We start from the raw sequence: 15,087 nt of genomic DNA on the forward strand, positions 1-15,087 counted from the left end.
TTGAACCTCTCCTGTGAGTCCAGTTTTAGATTCCTATGCTTCACTTCAGGTTTACTGTATCCCTTGGACCTTCTTATTGACGATGAAACACAGAAATTGCATCCGAATTTAATACAAAAGGCACAATGCCCACTTAAGTATAAGAGGACTGACACTCTCACTTTCTATGATTTGAACCTCTCCTGTGAGTCCAGTTTCAGATTCCGATGCTTCACTTCAGGTTTACTGTATCCCTTGGACCTTCTTATTGACGATGAAACTATGAAATTGCATCCGAATTAAATACAAAAGGCACAATGCCGACATAAGTACAAGAGGACTGACACTCTCACTTACTACGATTTGAACCTCTCCTTTAAGAGCAGTTTTAGATTCCGATGCTTCACTTCAGGTATTCTGTATACCTGGCACCTTCTTAATGACGATGAAGCACAGAAATTGCATCCGAATTTGATACAAAAGGCACAATGTCGACTTAAGTACAAGAGGACTGACACTATCACTTTTTATGACTTGAACCTCTCCTGTTAGTCCAGTTTTAGATTACAATGCTTCACTCCAGGTTTACTGTACACCTTGCACCTTGTAATTGACGATGAAACACAGAAATTGCATCCATATTTAATACAAATGGCACAATGCCGACTTAAGTACAAGAGGACTGACACTCTCACTTTCTACGAATTGAACCACTCCTGTGAGTCCAGTTATAGATTCTGAAGCTTCACTTCAGGTTAACTGAATCCCTTGGACCTTCTTATTGACGATGAAACACAGAAATTGCATCCGAATTTAATACAAAAGGCACATTGCTAACTTAAGTACAAGAGGACTGATACTTTAACTTTCTATGATTTGAACCACTCCTGCAAGTCCAGTTTTAGATTCCAATGCTTCACTTCAGGTTTTCTGTAGACCTTGCACCTTCTTATTGACGATGAAACACAGAAATTGCATCCGAATTTAATACAAAAGGCAAAATGCTGACTTAAGTACAAGAGGACTGACACTCTCACTTTCTATGATTTGAACCTCTCCTGTGAGTCCAGTTTTGGATTACGCTGCTTCACTTCAGGTTTACTGTATCCCTTGGACCTTCTTATTGACGACGAAACACAGAAATTGCATCCGAATTTAATATAAAAGGCACAATGCCCACTTAAGTAAAAGAGGACTTACTCATTTTCTATGATTTCAACCTCTCCTGTGAGTCCACTTTCAGATTCCGATGCTTCACTTCAGGTTTACTGTATCCCTTGGACCTTCTTATTGACGATGAAACTCAGAAATTGCATCCGAATTTAATACAAAAGGCACAATGCCGACATAAGTACAAGAGGACTGACACTCTCACTTTCTACGATTTGAACCTCTCCTTTGAGTGCTGTTTGAGATTCCGATGCTTCACTTCAGGTTTACTGTATACCTTGCACCTTCTTAATGACAATGAAGCACAGAAAGTGCATCCGAATTTAATACAAAAGGCACAATGCCGACTTAAGTACAAGAGGACTGACACTCCCACTTTCTATGATTTGAACCTCTCCTGTGAGTCCAGTTTTAGTTTCCAATGCTTCACTTCAGGTTAACTGTATACCGTGCACCTTGTAATTGACGATGAAACACAGAAATTGCATCCGAATTTAATACAAAGGGCACAATGCCGACCTAAGTACAAGAGGACTGACACTCTCACTTTCTACGAATTGAACCTCTCCTGTGAGTCCAGTTATAGATTCTGAAGCTTCGCTTCAGGTTTACTGTATCCCTTGGACCTTCCTATTGACGATGAAACACAGAAATTGCATCCGAATTTAATACAAAAGGCACAATGCTGACTTAAGTACAAGACGACTGACACTCTAACTTTCTATGATTTGAACCTCTCCTGCGAGTCCAGTTTTAGATTCCAATGCCTCACTTCAGGTTTACTGTAGACGTTGCACCTTCTTATTGACGATGAGACACAGAAACTGCATCCGAATTTAATACAAAAGGCAAAATGCCGACTTAAGTACAAGAGGACTGACACTCTCACTTTCTACGATTTGAACCTCTCCTGTGAGTCCAGATTTAGATTCTGATGCTTCACTTCAGCTTTACTGTATCACTTGGACCTTCCTATTGACGATGACACAGAAATTGCATACGAATTTAATACAAAAGGCACAATGCCGACTTAAGTAAAAGAGTACTGACACTCTCACATTCTATGATTTGAACCTCTCCTGTGAGTCCAGTTTCAGATTCCGATGCTGCACTTCAGGCTTACTGTATACCTTGCACCTTCTTATTGACGATGATTCACAGAAGTTGCATCCTTAATTAATACAGAAGGCACAATGCCGACTTAAGTATAAGAGGACTGACACTCTCACTTTCTGCCATTTGAACCTCTCCGGTGAGTCCAGTTTTAGATTCCAATGCTTCACTTCAGGTTTACTGTATACCGTGGACCTTGTTTTTGAGGATGAAACACAGAAATAGCATCCGAATTTAATACAAAAGGCACAATGCCGACTTAAGTACAAGAGGACTGACACTCTAACTTTATATGATTTGAACCTCTCCTGTGAGTCCAGTATTAGATTCCGATGCTCCACTTCAGGTTAACTGTATCCCATGGACCTTCTTATTGACGGTGAAACACAGAAATTGCATCGGAATTAAATTCAAAAAGCATAATGCCGACTTAAGTACAAGAGGACTGACACTCTAACTTTATATCATTTGAACCTCCCCTGTGAGTCCAGTTTTAGATTCCGATGCTCCACTTCAGGTTTACTGTATCCCTTGGACCTTCTTATTAGCGATGAAACACAGAAATTGCATCCGAATTTAATACAAAAGGCACAATGCCGACTTAAGAACAAGAGGATTGACACTCTAACTTTCTATGATTTGAACCTCTTCTGTGAGTCCAGTTATAGATTCCGATGCTTCACTTTAGGTTTACTGTATCCCATGGACCTCCTTATTGACGGTGAAACACAGAAATTGCATCCGAATTTAATACAATAGGCACAATGCCGACTTAAGTACAAGAGGACTGACACTCTAACTTTCTATGATTTGAACCTCTCCAGTGAGTCTAGTTTTAGATTCCGATGCTTCACTTCAGGTTTACTGTATCCCTTGGACCTTCTTATTGACGATGAAACACAGAAATTTCATCCGAATTTAATACAAATGGCACAATGCCCACTTAAGTATAAGAGGACTGACACTCTCACTTTCTATGATTTGAACCTCTCCTGTGAGTCCAGTTTCAGATTCCGATGCTTCACTTCAGGTTTACTGTATCCCTTGGACCTTCTTATTGACGATGAAACTATGAAATTGCATCCGAATTAAATACAAAAGGCACAATGCCGACACAAGTACAAGAGGACTGACACTCTCACTTACTACGATTTGAACCTCTCCTTTAAGAGCAGTTTTAGATTCCGATGCTTCACTTCAGGTATTCTGTATACCTGGCACCTTCTTAATGACGATGAAGCACAGAAATTGCATCCGAATTTGATACAAAAGGCACAATGTCGACTTAAGTACAAGAGGACTGACACTATCACTTTTTTGACTTGAACCTCTCCTGTGAGTCCAGTTTTAGATTACAATGCTTCACTTCAGGTTTACTGTACACCTTGCACCTTGTAATTGACGATGAAACACAGAAATTGCATCCATATTTATTACAAATGGCACAATGCCGACTTAAGTACAAGACGACTGACACTCTCACTTTCTACGAATTGAACCACTCCTGTGAGTCCAGTTATAGATTCTGAAGCTTCACTTCAGGTTAACTGTATCCCTTGGACCTTCTTATTGACGATGAAACACAGAAATTGCATCCGAATTTAATACAAAAGGCACATTGCTGACTTAAGTACAAGAGGACTGACACTTTAACTTTCTATGATTTGAACCACACCTGCAAGTCCAGTTTTAGATTCCAATGCTTCACTTCAGGTTTTCTGTAGACCTTGCACCTTCTTATTGACGATGAAACACAGAAATTGCATCCGAATTTAATACAAAAGGAGAAATGCTGACTTAAGTACAAGAGGACTGACACTCTCACTTTCTATGATTTGAACCTCTCCTGTGAGTCCAGTTTTGGATTACGCTGCTTCACTTCAGGTTTATTGTATCCCTTGGACCTTCTTATTGTCGACGAAACACAGAAATTGCATCCGAATTTAATATAAAAGGCACAATGCCCACTTAGGTAAAAGAGGACTGACTCATTTTCTATGATTTCAACCTCTCCTGTGAGTCCACTTTCAGATTCCGATGCTTCACTTCAGGCTTACTGTATCCCTTGGACCTTCTTATTGACGATGAAACTCAGAAATTGCATCCGAATTTAATACAAAAGGCACAATGCCGACATAAGTACAAGAGGACTGACACTCTCACTTTCTACGATTTGAACCTCTCCTTTGAGTGCAGTTTGAGATTCCGATGCTTCACTTCAGGTTTCCTGTATACCTTGCACCTTCTTAATGACAATGAAGCACAGAAAGTGCATCCGAATTTAATACAAAAGGCACAATGCCGACTTAAGTACAAGAGGACTGACACTCCCACTTTCTATGATTTGAACCTCTCCTGTGAGTCCAGTTTTAGTTTCCAATGCTTCACTTCAGGTTTACTGTATACCGTGCACCTTGTAATTGACGATGAAACACAGAAATTGCATCCGAATTTAATACAAAGGGCACAATGCCGACCTAAGTACAAGAGGACTGACACTCTCACTTTCTACGAATTGAACCTCTCCTGTGAGTCCAGTTATAGATTCTGAAGCTTCGCTTAAAGTTTACTGTATCCCTTGGACCTTCTTATTGACGATGAAACACAGAGTTTGCATCCGAATTTAATACAAATGGCCCAATGCCGACTTAAGTAAAAGAGGACTGACACTAACTTTCTATGAATTGAACATCTCCTGTGAGTCCAGTTTTGGATTCCGATGCTTCACTTCAGGTTTACTGTATCACTTGGACCTTATTATTGACGATGAAACACAGAAATTGCATCTGATTTTAATACAAAAGGCACCATGCCGACTTAGGTACAAGAGGACTGACACTCTAACTCTCTATGATTTAAACCTCTCCTGTGATTCAAGTTTTAGATTCCGATGCTTCACTTCAGGTTTACTGTATACCTTGCACCTTCTTTTTGACGATGAAACACTGAAATTGCATCCGAATTTAATGCAAAGGTCACAATGCCGACTTAAGTACAAGAGGACTGACACTCTCACTTTCTATTATCTGAACCCCTCCTGTGAGTCCAGTTTCAGATTCCGATGCGTCATTTTAGGTTTACTGTATCCCTTGGACCTTCTAATTGAGGATGAAACACAGAAATTGCATCCGAATTTAATACAAATGCACAATGCCGACTTAAGTAAGAAAGGACTGACACTCTCACTTTCTATGATTTGAACCTCTCCTGTGAGTCCAGTTTCAGATTCCGATGCTTCACTTCAGGTTTACTGTATACCTTGGACCTTCTTATTGACGATGAAACACAGAAATTGCATCCGAATTTAATACAAAAGGCACAATGCCGACATAAGTACAAGAGGAGTGACACTCTCACTTTCGATGATTTGTACCCCTCCTTTGAGTCCAGTTTTAGATTCCGATGCTTCAGTACAGGTTTACTGTATACCTTGCACATTCTTAATGACGATGAAGCACAGAAATTGCATCCGAATTTAATACAAAAGGCACAATGCCGACTTAAGTACAAGAGGACTGACACTCTAACTTTCTATGATTTGAACCTCTCCTGTGAGTCCAGTTTTAGTTTCCAATGCTTCACTTCAGGTTTACTGTATACCTTGCACCTTGTAATTGACGATGAAACACAGAAATTGCATCCGAACTTAATACTAAAGGCACAATGCCGACTTAAGTACAAGAGGACTGACATTCTCACTTTCTACGATTTGAACCTCTCCTGTGAGTCCAGTTATAGATTCTGATGCTTCACTTCAGGTTTACTGTATCCCTTGGACCTTCTTATAGACGATGAATCACAGAAATTGCATCCGAAATTAATACAAAAGGCACAATGCCGACTTAAGTACAAGAGGACTGACACTCTCACTTTCTACGATTTGAACCTCTCCTGTGAGTCCAGTTTTAGATTCTAAATCTTCACTTCAGGTTTACAGTATCACTTGGACCCAGTTATTGACGATGAAACACAGAAATTGCATCCGAATTTAATACAAAAGGCACAATGAACACTTAAGTACAAGAGGACTGACACTCTAACTTTCTATGCTTTGAACCTCTCCTGTGGGTCCAGATTCAGATTCCAATGCATCACTTCAGGTTTACTGTATACCTTGCACCTTCTTATTGACGATGGAACACTGACATTGCATCCGAATTTAATACAAAAGGCCCAATGCCGACTTAAGTACAAGAGGACTGACACTCTCACTTTCTATGATTTGAACCTCTCCGGTGAGTCCAGTTTTAGATTCCGATGCTTCACTTCGGGTTTACTGTATCCCTTGGACCTTCTTATTGACGATGAAACACAGAAATTGCTTCCAAATTTAATACAAAAGGCACAATGCCGACTTCAGTAATAGAGGACTGACACTCTCACTTTCTATGATTAGAACCTCTCCTGTGAGTCCAGTTTTAGATTCTAATGCTTCACTTCAGGTTTGCTGTATACCGTCCTCCTTCATATTGACGATGAAACACAGAAATTGCATCCGAATTTAATACAAAAGGCACAATGCCAACTCAAGTAAAAGAGGACTGACACTCTCACTTTCTATGATTTGAACCTCTCCTGTGAGTCCAGTTCTAGAATCCGATGCTTCACTTCAGGTTTACTGTATACCTTGCACATTCTTATTGACGATGAATCACAGAAATTGCATCCGAAATTAATATAAAAGGCAAAATGGCGACTTCAGTACTAGAGGACTGACACTCTTACTTTCTACGATTTTAACCTCTCCTGTGAGTCCAGTTTTAGATTCCGATGCTTCACCTCAGGTTTACTGCATCCCTTGGACCTTTTTATTGACGATGAAATGCCGAAATTGCATCCGAATTTAATACAAAAGGCACAATGCCGACATAAGGTAAAGAGGACTGACACTCTTACTTTCTATGATTTGAACCTCTCCTGTAAGTCCAGTTTTAGATTCCGATGCTTCACTTCAGGTTAACAGTATACCTTGCACCTTCTTATTGACAATGAATCACAGAAATTGCATCCAAAATTAATACAAAAGGCACAATGCCGACTTAAGTACAAGAGGACTGACACTCTCACTATCTACGATTTGAACCTCTCCTGCTAGTATAGTTTTAGTTTCCGATGCTTCTCTTCAGGTTTACTGTATCCCTTGGACCTTCTTATTGACGATGAAACACAGAAATGGCATCCGAATTTAATACAAAAAGCACAATGAAGACTTAAGTACAAGAGGACTGACACTCTAACTTTCTATGATTTGAACCTCTCCTGTAAGTCCAGTTTCAGTTTCCAATGCTTCACTTCAGGTTTACTGTATACCTAGCACCTTCTTATTGACGATGGAACACAGATATTGCATCCGAATTTAATACAAAAGGCACAATGCCGACTTAAGTAAAAGAGGACTGACCCTCTCACTTTCTATGATTTGAACCTCTCCTGTGAATCCACTTTTAGATTCCGATGCTTCACTTCAGGTTTGCTGTGTACCTTGCTACTTCTTATTGAGATGAAACACCGAAATTGCATCCGAATTTAATACGAAAGGCACAACGCCGACTTAAGTACAATTCGACTGACTCTCTCACTTTCTACGATTTGAACCTCTCCTGTGAGTGCAGTTTTAGATTCCGATGCTTCACTTCAGGTTTACTGTATCCCTTGCAGCTTCTTATTGACGATGAAGCACAGAGTTTGCATCCGATTTTAATACAAAAGGCAAAATGCCGACTTAAGTACAAGGGGACTGACACTCTCACTTTCTATGATTTGAACCTCTCCTGTCAGTCCATTTTTGGATTCCGATGCTTCACTTCAGGTGTACTGTATACCTTGCACCTTCTTATTGAAGATGAAACACAGAAATTGCATCCGAATTTAATACAAAAGGTACAATGCCGACTTAAGTACAAGAGGACTGACACTCTCTCTCTCTACGATTTGAACCTCTCCTGTGAGTCCAGTTTTAGATTCCGATGCTTCACTTCAGGTTTACTGTATACCTTGCATCTTTCTTATTGACAAAGAAACACAGAAATTGCATTCAAATGTAATACAGCAGGCACAATGCCGACTTAAGTACATGATGACTGACACTCTTACTTTCTATGATTTGAACCTCTCCTGTGAGTCCAGTTTTAGATTCCGATGCTCCACTTCAGGTTTACTGTATCCCTTGGACCTTCATATTGACGATGAAACACAGAGTTTGCATCCGAATTTAATACAACGGGCACAATGCCGACTTAAGTACAAGAGGACTGAAACTCTAAGTTTCTATGAATTGAACCTCTCCTGTGAGTCCAGTTTTAGATTCCGATGCTTCACTTCAGGTTTACTGTATCCCTTGGATCTTCTTATTGACAATGAAACACAGAAATTGCATCTGAATTTATTACAAAAGGCACAATGCCGACTTAAGTACAAGAGGACTGACTCTCTCACGTTCTACGATTTGAACCTCTCCTGTGAGTGCAGATTTAGATTCCGATGCTTCACTTCAGGTTTACTGTATACCTTGCAGCTTCTTATTGACGATGAAGCACAGAGTTTGCATCCGATTTTAATACAAAACTCACAATGCCGACTTAAGTACAAGAGAACTGTCACTCTCACTTTCTATGATTTGAACCTCTCCTGTGAGTAGAGTTTTAGATTACGATGCTTCACTTCAGGTTTACTGTATACCTTGCCCCTTCTTATTGACGATGAACCACAGAAATTGCATCCGAATTTAATACAAAGGCACAATGCCGACTTAAGTACAAGAGGACTGACACTCTCACTTTCTATTATTTGAACCTCTCCTGTGAGTCCAGTTTTAGATTCCGATGCTTCACTTCAGGTTTACTGTATACCTTGCACCTTCTTATTGATGATGAAACACAGGAATTGCATCCGAATTTAATACAAAAGGCACAATGCCGACTTAAGTACAAGAGTACTGACACTCTCACTTTCTACGATTTGAAACTCTCCTGTGGGTCCAGTTTTAGATTCCGATGCTTCACCTCAGGTTTACTGTATACTTTGCCCTTTCTTATTGACGATGAAACACAGAAATTGCATCCGAATGTAATACAAAAGGCACAATGCCGACTTAAGTACTTGAGGACTGACACTCTTATTTTCTATGATTTGAACCTCTCCTGTGAGTCCAGTTTTAGATTCCGATGCTTCACTTCAGGTTTACTATATCCCTTATACCTTCATACTGACGATGAAACACAGAGTTTGCATCCGAATTTAATACAAAAGGCACAATGCAGACTTAAGTACAAGAGGACTGACACTCTAATTTTCAATGAATTGAACCTCTCCTGTGAGTCCAGTTTTAGATTCGGATGCTTCACTTCAGGTTTACTGTATCCCTCCGATCTTCTTATTGACGATGAAACACAGAAATTGCATCCAAATTTAATACAAAAGGCACAATGCCGACTTAAGTACAAGAGGACTGACACTATAACTTTCTATAATTTGAACCTCTCCTGTGAGTACAGTTTTAGCTTCCGATGCTTCACTTCAGGTATACTGTATCCGTTGGACCTTCTTATTGACGATGAAACACAGAAATTGCATCCGAATTTAAAACAAAAGGCACAATGCCGACTTAAGTACAAGAGGACTGACACTCCCACTTTCTATGATTTATACCTCTCCCGTGAGTCCAGTTTTAGATTCCGTTGCTTCACTTCAGGTTTACTGTATCCCTTGGACCTTCTTATTGACGATGAAACACAGAAACTACATCCGAATTTAATACAAAAGGCACAATGCCGACTAAAGTAAAAGAGGACTGACACTCTCACTTCCTATGATTTGAACCTCTCTTGTGAGTCCAGTTTCAGATTCCGATGGTTCACTTCGGGATTACTGTATCCCTTGGACCTTCTTATTGACGATGAAACACAGAAATTGCATCCGAATTTAATACAAAATTCCCAATGCCGACATAAGTAAAACAGGACTGAGACTCTCACTTTCTATGATTTGAACCTCTCCTGTGAGTCCAGTTTTAGATTCCGATGCTTCACTTCACGTTTACAGTATACCTTGCACCATCTTAATGACGATGAATCACAGAAATTGCATCCAAAATAAATACAAAAGGCACAATGCCGACTTAAATACAGGAGGACTTACACTCTCAATTTCTACGATTTGAACCTCTCCTGTGAGTCCAGTTTTAGTTTCTGTTGCTTCACTTCAGGTTTACTGTATCCCTTGGACCTTCTTATTGACGATGAAACAGAGAAATTGCATCCGAATTTAATACAAAAGGCACAAAGCCGACTTAAGTACAAGAGGACTGACACTCTCACTTTCTACGATTTGAACCTCTCCAGTGAGTCCAGTTTTAGATTCCGATGCTCCACTTCAAGTTTACTGTATACCTTGCACCTTCTTATTGACGATGATACACAGATATTGCATCCAAATGTAATGGAAAAGGCACAATGCCGACTTTAATACATGAGGACTGACACTCTCACTCTCTACGATTTGAACCCCTCCTGTGAGTCCAGTTTTAGATTCCGATGCTTCACTTCCGGGTTACTGTATAGCTTGCACCTTCTTATTGTCGATGAAACACAGAAATTGCATTCGAATTTAATACAAAATGCACAATGCCGACCTAAGTACAAGAGGACTCACACTCTCACTTTCTACGATTTGAACCTCTCCTGTGAGTCCAGATTTAGATTCCGGTGCTTCACTTCAGGTTTACTGTGTCCCTTGGACCTTCTTATTGACGATGAAACACAGAAATTGCATCCGAATCTAATACATAAGGCACAATGCCGACTGAAGTACAAGAGGACTGACACTCTCACTTTCTATGATTTGAACCTCGCCTGTGGGTCCAGTTTTAGATTCCGATGCTTCACTTCATGTTTACTGTATACCTTGCAGCTTCTTATTGACGATGAAACACAGAAATTGCATCCAAATTTAATACAAAAGGCAAAAGGCCGACCTATGTACAAGAGGACAGATTCTAGGCGCTCAGTCCGGAACCGAGGGACTCCTACGGTCGCAGTTTCGAATCCTGCCTCGGGCATGGATATGTGTGATGTCCTTAGGTTAGTTAGGTTTAAGTAGTTCTAAGTTCTAGGGGACTGATGACCTCAGATGTTAAGTCCCATAGTGTTCAGAGCCATTTGAACCATTTTTGAACAACAGGACAGACACTCTCACTTTCATCGATTTGAACCTCTCCTGTGAGTACAGTTTTAGATTCCGATGCTTCACTTCAGGTTTACAGTATCCCTTGGACCTTCTTATTGACGATGAAACACAGAAATTGCATCCGAAATTAATACAAAATGCACAATGCCGTCTTAAGTATGAGGACTGACACTCTCACATTCTATGATTTGAACCTCTCCTGTAAATCAAGTTTTGGATTCTAATGCTTCATTTCAAGATTACTTGCACCTTCTTATTGACCATGAAACACAGAAATTGCATCCGAATTTAATACAAAAGGCACAATCCTGACATAAGTACAAGACGACTGACACTCTAACTTTCTATGAAATGAACAACTCCTGTGAGTCCAGTTTTAAACTCCGATGCTTCACTTCAGGTTTACTGTATACCTTGGACCTTCTTATTGACGATGAAACACAGAAATTGCTTCCGAATTTAATACAAAAGGCACAATGCCGACTTAAGTACAAGAGGACTGACACTCTAACTTTCTATGATATGAACCTCTCCTTTGAGTCCAGTTTTAGATTCCGATGCTTCACTACAGGTTTACTGTATACCTTGGACCCTCTTATTGACGATGAAACACAGAAATTGCATCCGTATTTAATACAAAAGGTACAATGCCGACTTAAGTACAAGAGGACTGACACTCTCACTTTCTAAGATTTGAACCTCGCCTGAGAGTCCAGTTTTAGATTCCGATGCTTCACATCAGGATTACTGTATACCTTGCACCTTCTTATTGACGATGAAACACAAATATTGCATCCGAATGTAATACAAAAGGCACAATGCTGACTTAAGCACAAGAGGACTGACACTTTAACTTTCCACTATTTGAACCTCTCATGTGAGTCCAGATTTAGATTCCGATGCTTCACTTCAAGATTACTGTATACCTAGCACCTTCTTATTGACGATGAAACACAGAAATTGCATCCGAATGTAATACAAAAGGCACAATGCCGACTTAAGTACATGAGGACTGAAACTCTCACTTTCTATGATTTGAACCTCTCCTGTGAGTCTAGTTTTAGATTCCAACGCTTCACTTTAGGTTTACTCTATCCCTTGGACCTTCTAATTGACGATGAAACAGAGAAATTGCATCGGAATTTAATACAAAAGGCACAATGCCGACTTAAGTACAAGAGGACTGACACTCTAACTTTCTATGATTTAAAACTCTCCTGTGAGTCCAGTTTTAGAATCCGATGCTTCACTTCAGGTTTACTGTATACCTTGCACCTTCTTATTGACGATGATACAGAGAGTTTGCATCCGAATTTAATACAAAATGCACAATACCGACATAAGTACAAGAGGACTGACACTCTAACTTTCTAAGATTTGAACCTCTCCTGTGAGTCCAGTTTTATATTCCGATGGTACACTTCAGGTATACTGTATCCGTTGGACCTTCTTATTGACGATGAAACACAGAAATTGCATCCGAATTTAATACAAAATGCACAATGCTGACTTAAGTAAAAGAGGACTGACACTCTCACCTCACTTTCTATGATTTGAACCTCTCCTGTGAGTCCAGTTATAAATTCCGATGCTTCACTTCAGGTTTACTGTATACCTTGCACCTTCTTATTGTCCTTGAAACACAGAAATTGCATCCGAATTTAATACAAAAGGCTCAATGCCGACCTAAGTACAAGAGGACTGACACTCTCACTTTCTACGATTTGAACCTCTCCTGTGAGTCCAGTTTTATATTCCGATGCTTCACTTCAGGTTTACTGTATACGTTGCACCTTCTTAGTGACGATGAAACACAGAAATTGCATCCGAATTTAATACAAAAGGCACAATGCCGACTTAAGTACAAGAGGACTGACACTCTCACTTTCTACGATTTGAACCTCTCCTGTGAGTCCAGTTTTAGATTCTGATGCTTCACTTCAAGATTACTGTATACCTTGCACCTTCTTATTGACGATAAAACACAGAAATTGCATCCGAATTTAATACAAAAGGCACAATGCTGACTTAAGTACAAGAGGACTGACCCTCTCACTTTCTACAATTTGAATCTCTCCTGTGAGACCAGTTTTCGATTCCGATGCTTCACTTCAAGTTTACTGTATACCTTGCACCTACTTATTGACGATGAAACACAGAAATTGCATCCGAATTTAATACAAAAGGCACAATGCCGACTAAGGTAAAAGAGGACTGACACTCTCACTTTCTATGATTTAAACCTCTCCTGTGAGTCCAGTTTTAGATTCCGATGCTTCACTTCAGGTTTGCTGTATACCTTGCACCTTCTTATTGACGATAAAACACAGAAATTGCATCCGATATTAATACAAATGGCCCAATGGTGACTTAAGTACAAGAGGACTGACACTCTCACTTTCTATGATTTGAACCTCTCCTGTGAGTCCTGTTTTAGATTCAGATGCTACACTTCAAGTTTACTGTATCCCTTGCACCTTCTTATTGACGATGAAACACAGAAATTGCATCCGAATTTAATACAAAAGGCACAATGCCGACTTAAGTAAAAGAGGACTGACACTCTGACTTTCTATGATTTGAACCTCTCCTGTGAGTCCAGTTTCAGATTCCAAGCTTCACTTTATGTTTGATGTATACCTTTCACCTTCTTATTGACGGTCAAACACAGAAATTGCATCCGAATTTAATACAAAAGGCACAATGCCGACTTAAGTACAAGAGGACTGACACTCTCACTTTCTACGATTTGAACCTCTCCAGTGAGTCCAGTTTTAGATTCCGATGCTCTACTTCAAGTTTACTGTATACCTTGCACCTTCTTATTGACGATGATACACAGATATTGCATCCAAATGTAATAGAAAAGGCACAATGCCGACTTAAGTACATGAGGACTACACTCTCACTCTCTATGATTTGAACCCCTCCTGTGAGTCCAGTTTTAGATTCCGATGCTTCACTTCAGGTTTACTGTATACCTTGCACCTTCTTATTGACGATGAAACACAAATATTGCATCCGAATGTAATACAAAAGGCACAATGCCGACTTAAGCACAAGAGGACTGACACTTTAACTTTCCACTATTTGAACCTCTCATGTGAGTCCAGTTTTAGATTCCGATGCTTCACTTCAAGATTACTGTATACCTAGCACCTTCTTATTGACGATGAAACACAGAAATTGCATCCGAATGTAATACAAAAGGCACAAAGCCGACTTAAGTACATGAGGACTGAAACTCTCACTTTCTATGATTTGAACCTCTCCTGTGAAACCAGTTTTAGATTCCAACGCTTCACTTCAGGTTTACTGTATCCCTTGGACCTTCTAATTGACGATGAAACAGAGAAATTGCATCGGAATTTAATACAAAAGGCACAATGCCGGCTTAAGTACAAGAGGACTGACACTCTAACTTTCTATGATTTAAAACTCTCCTGTGAGTCCAGTTTTAGAATCCGATGCTTCACTTCAGGTTTACTGTATACCTTGCACCTTCTTATTGACGATGATACAGAGAGTTTGCATCCGAATTTAATTCAAAATGCACAATACCGACATAAGTACAAGAGGACTGACACTCTAACTTTCTATGATTTGAACCTCTCCTGTGAGTCCAGTTTTATATTCCGATGC

This window comes from Schistocerca serialis, chromosome 1 (assembly GCF_023864345.2).
Source record: "Schistocerca serialis cubense isolate TAMUIC-IGC-003099 chromosome 1, iqSchSeri2.2, whole genome shotgun sequence".
In the NCBI taxonomy this organism is placed as follows: domain Eukaryota; kingdom Metazoa; phylum Arthropoda; class Insecta; order Orthoptera; family Acrididae; genus Schistocerca; species Schistocerca serialis.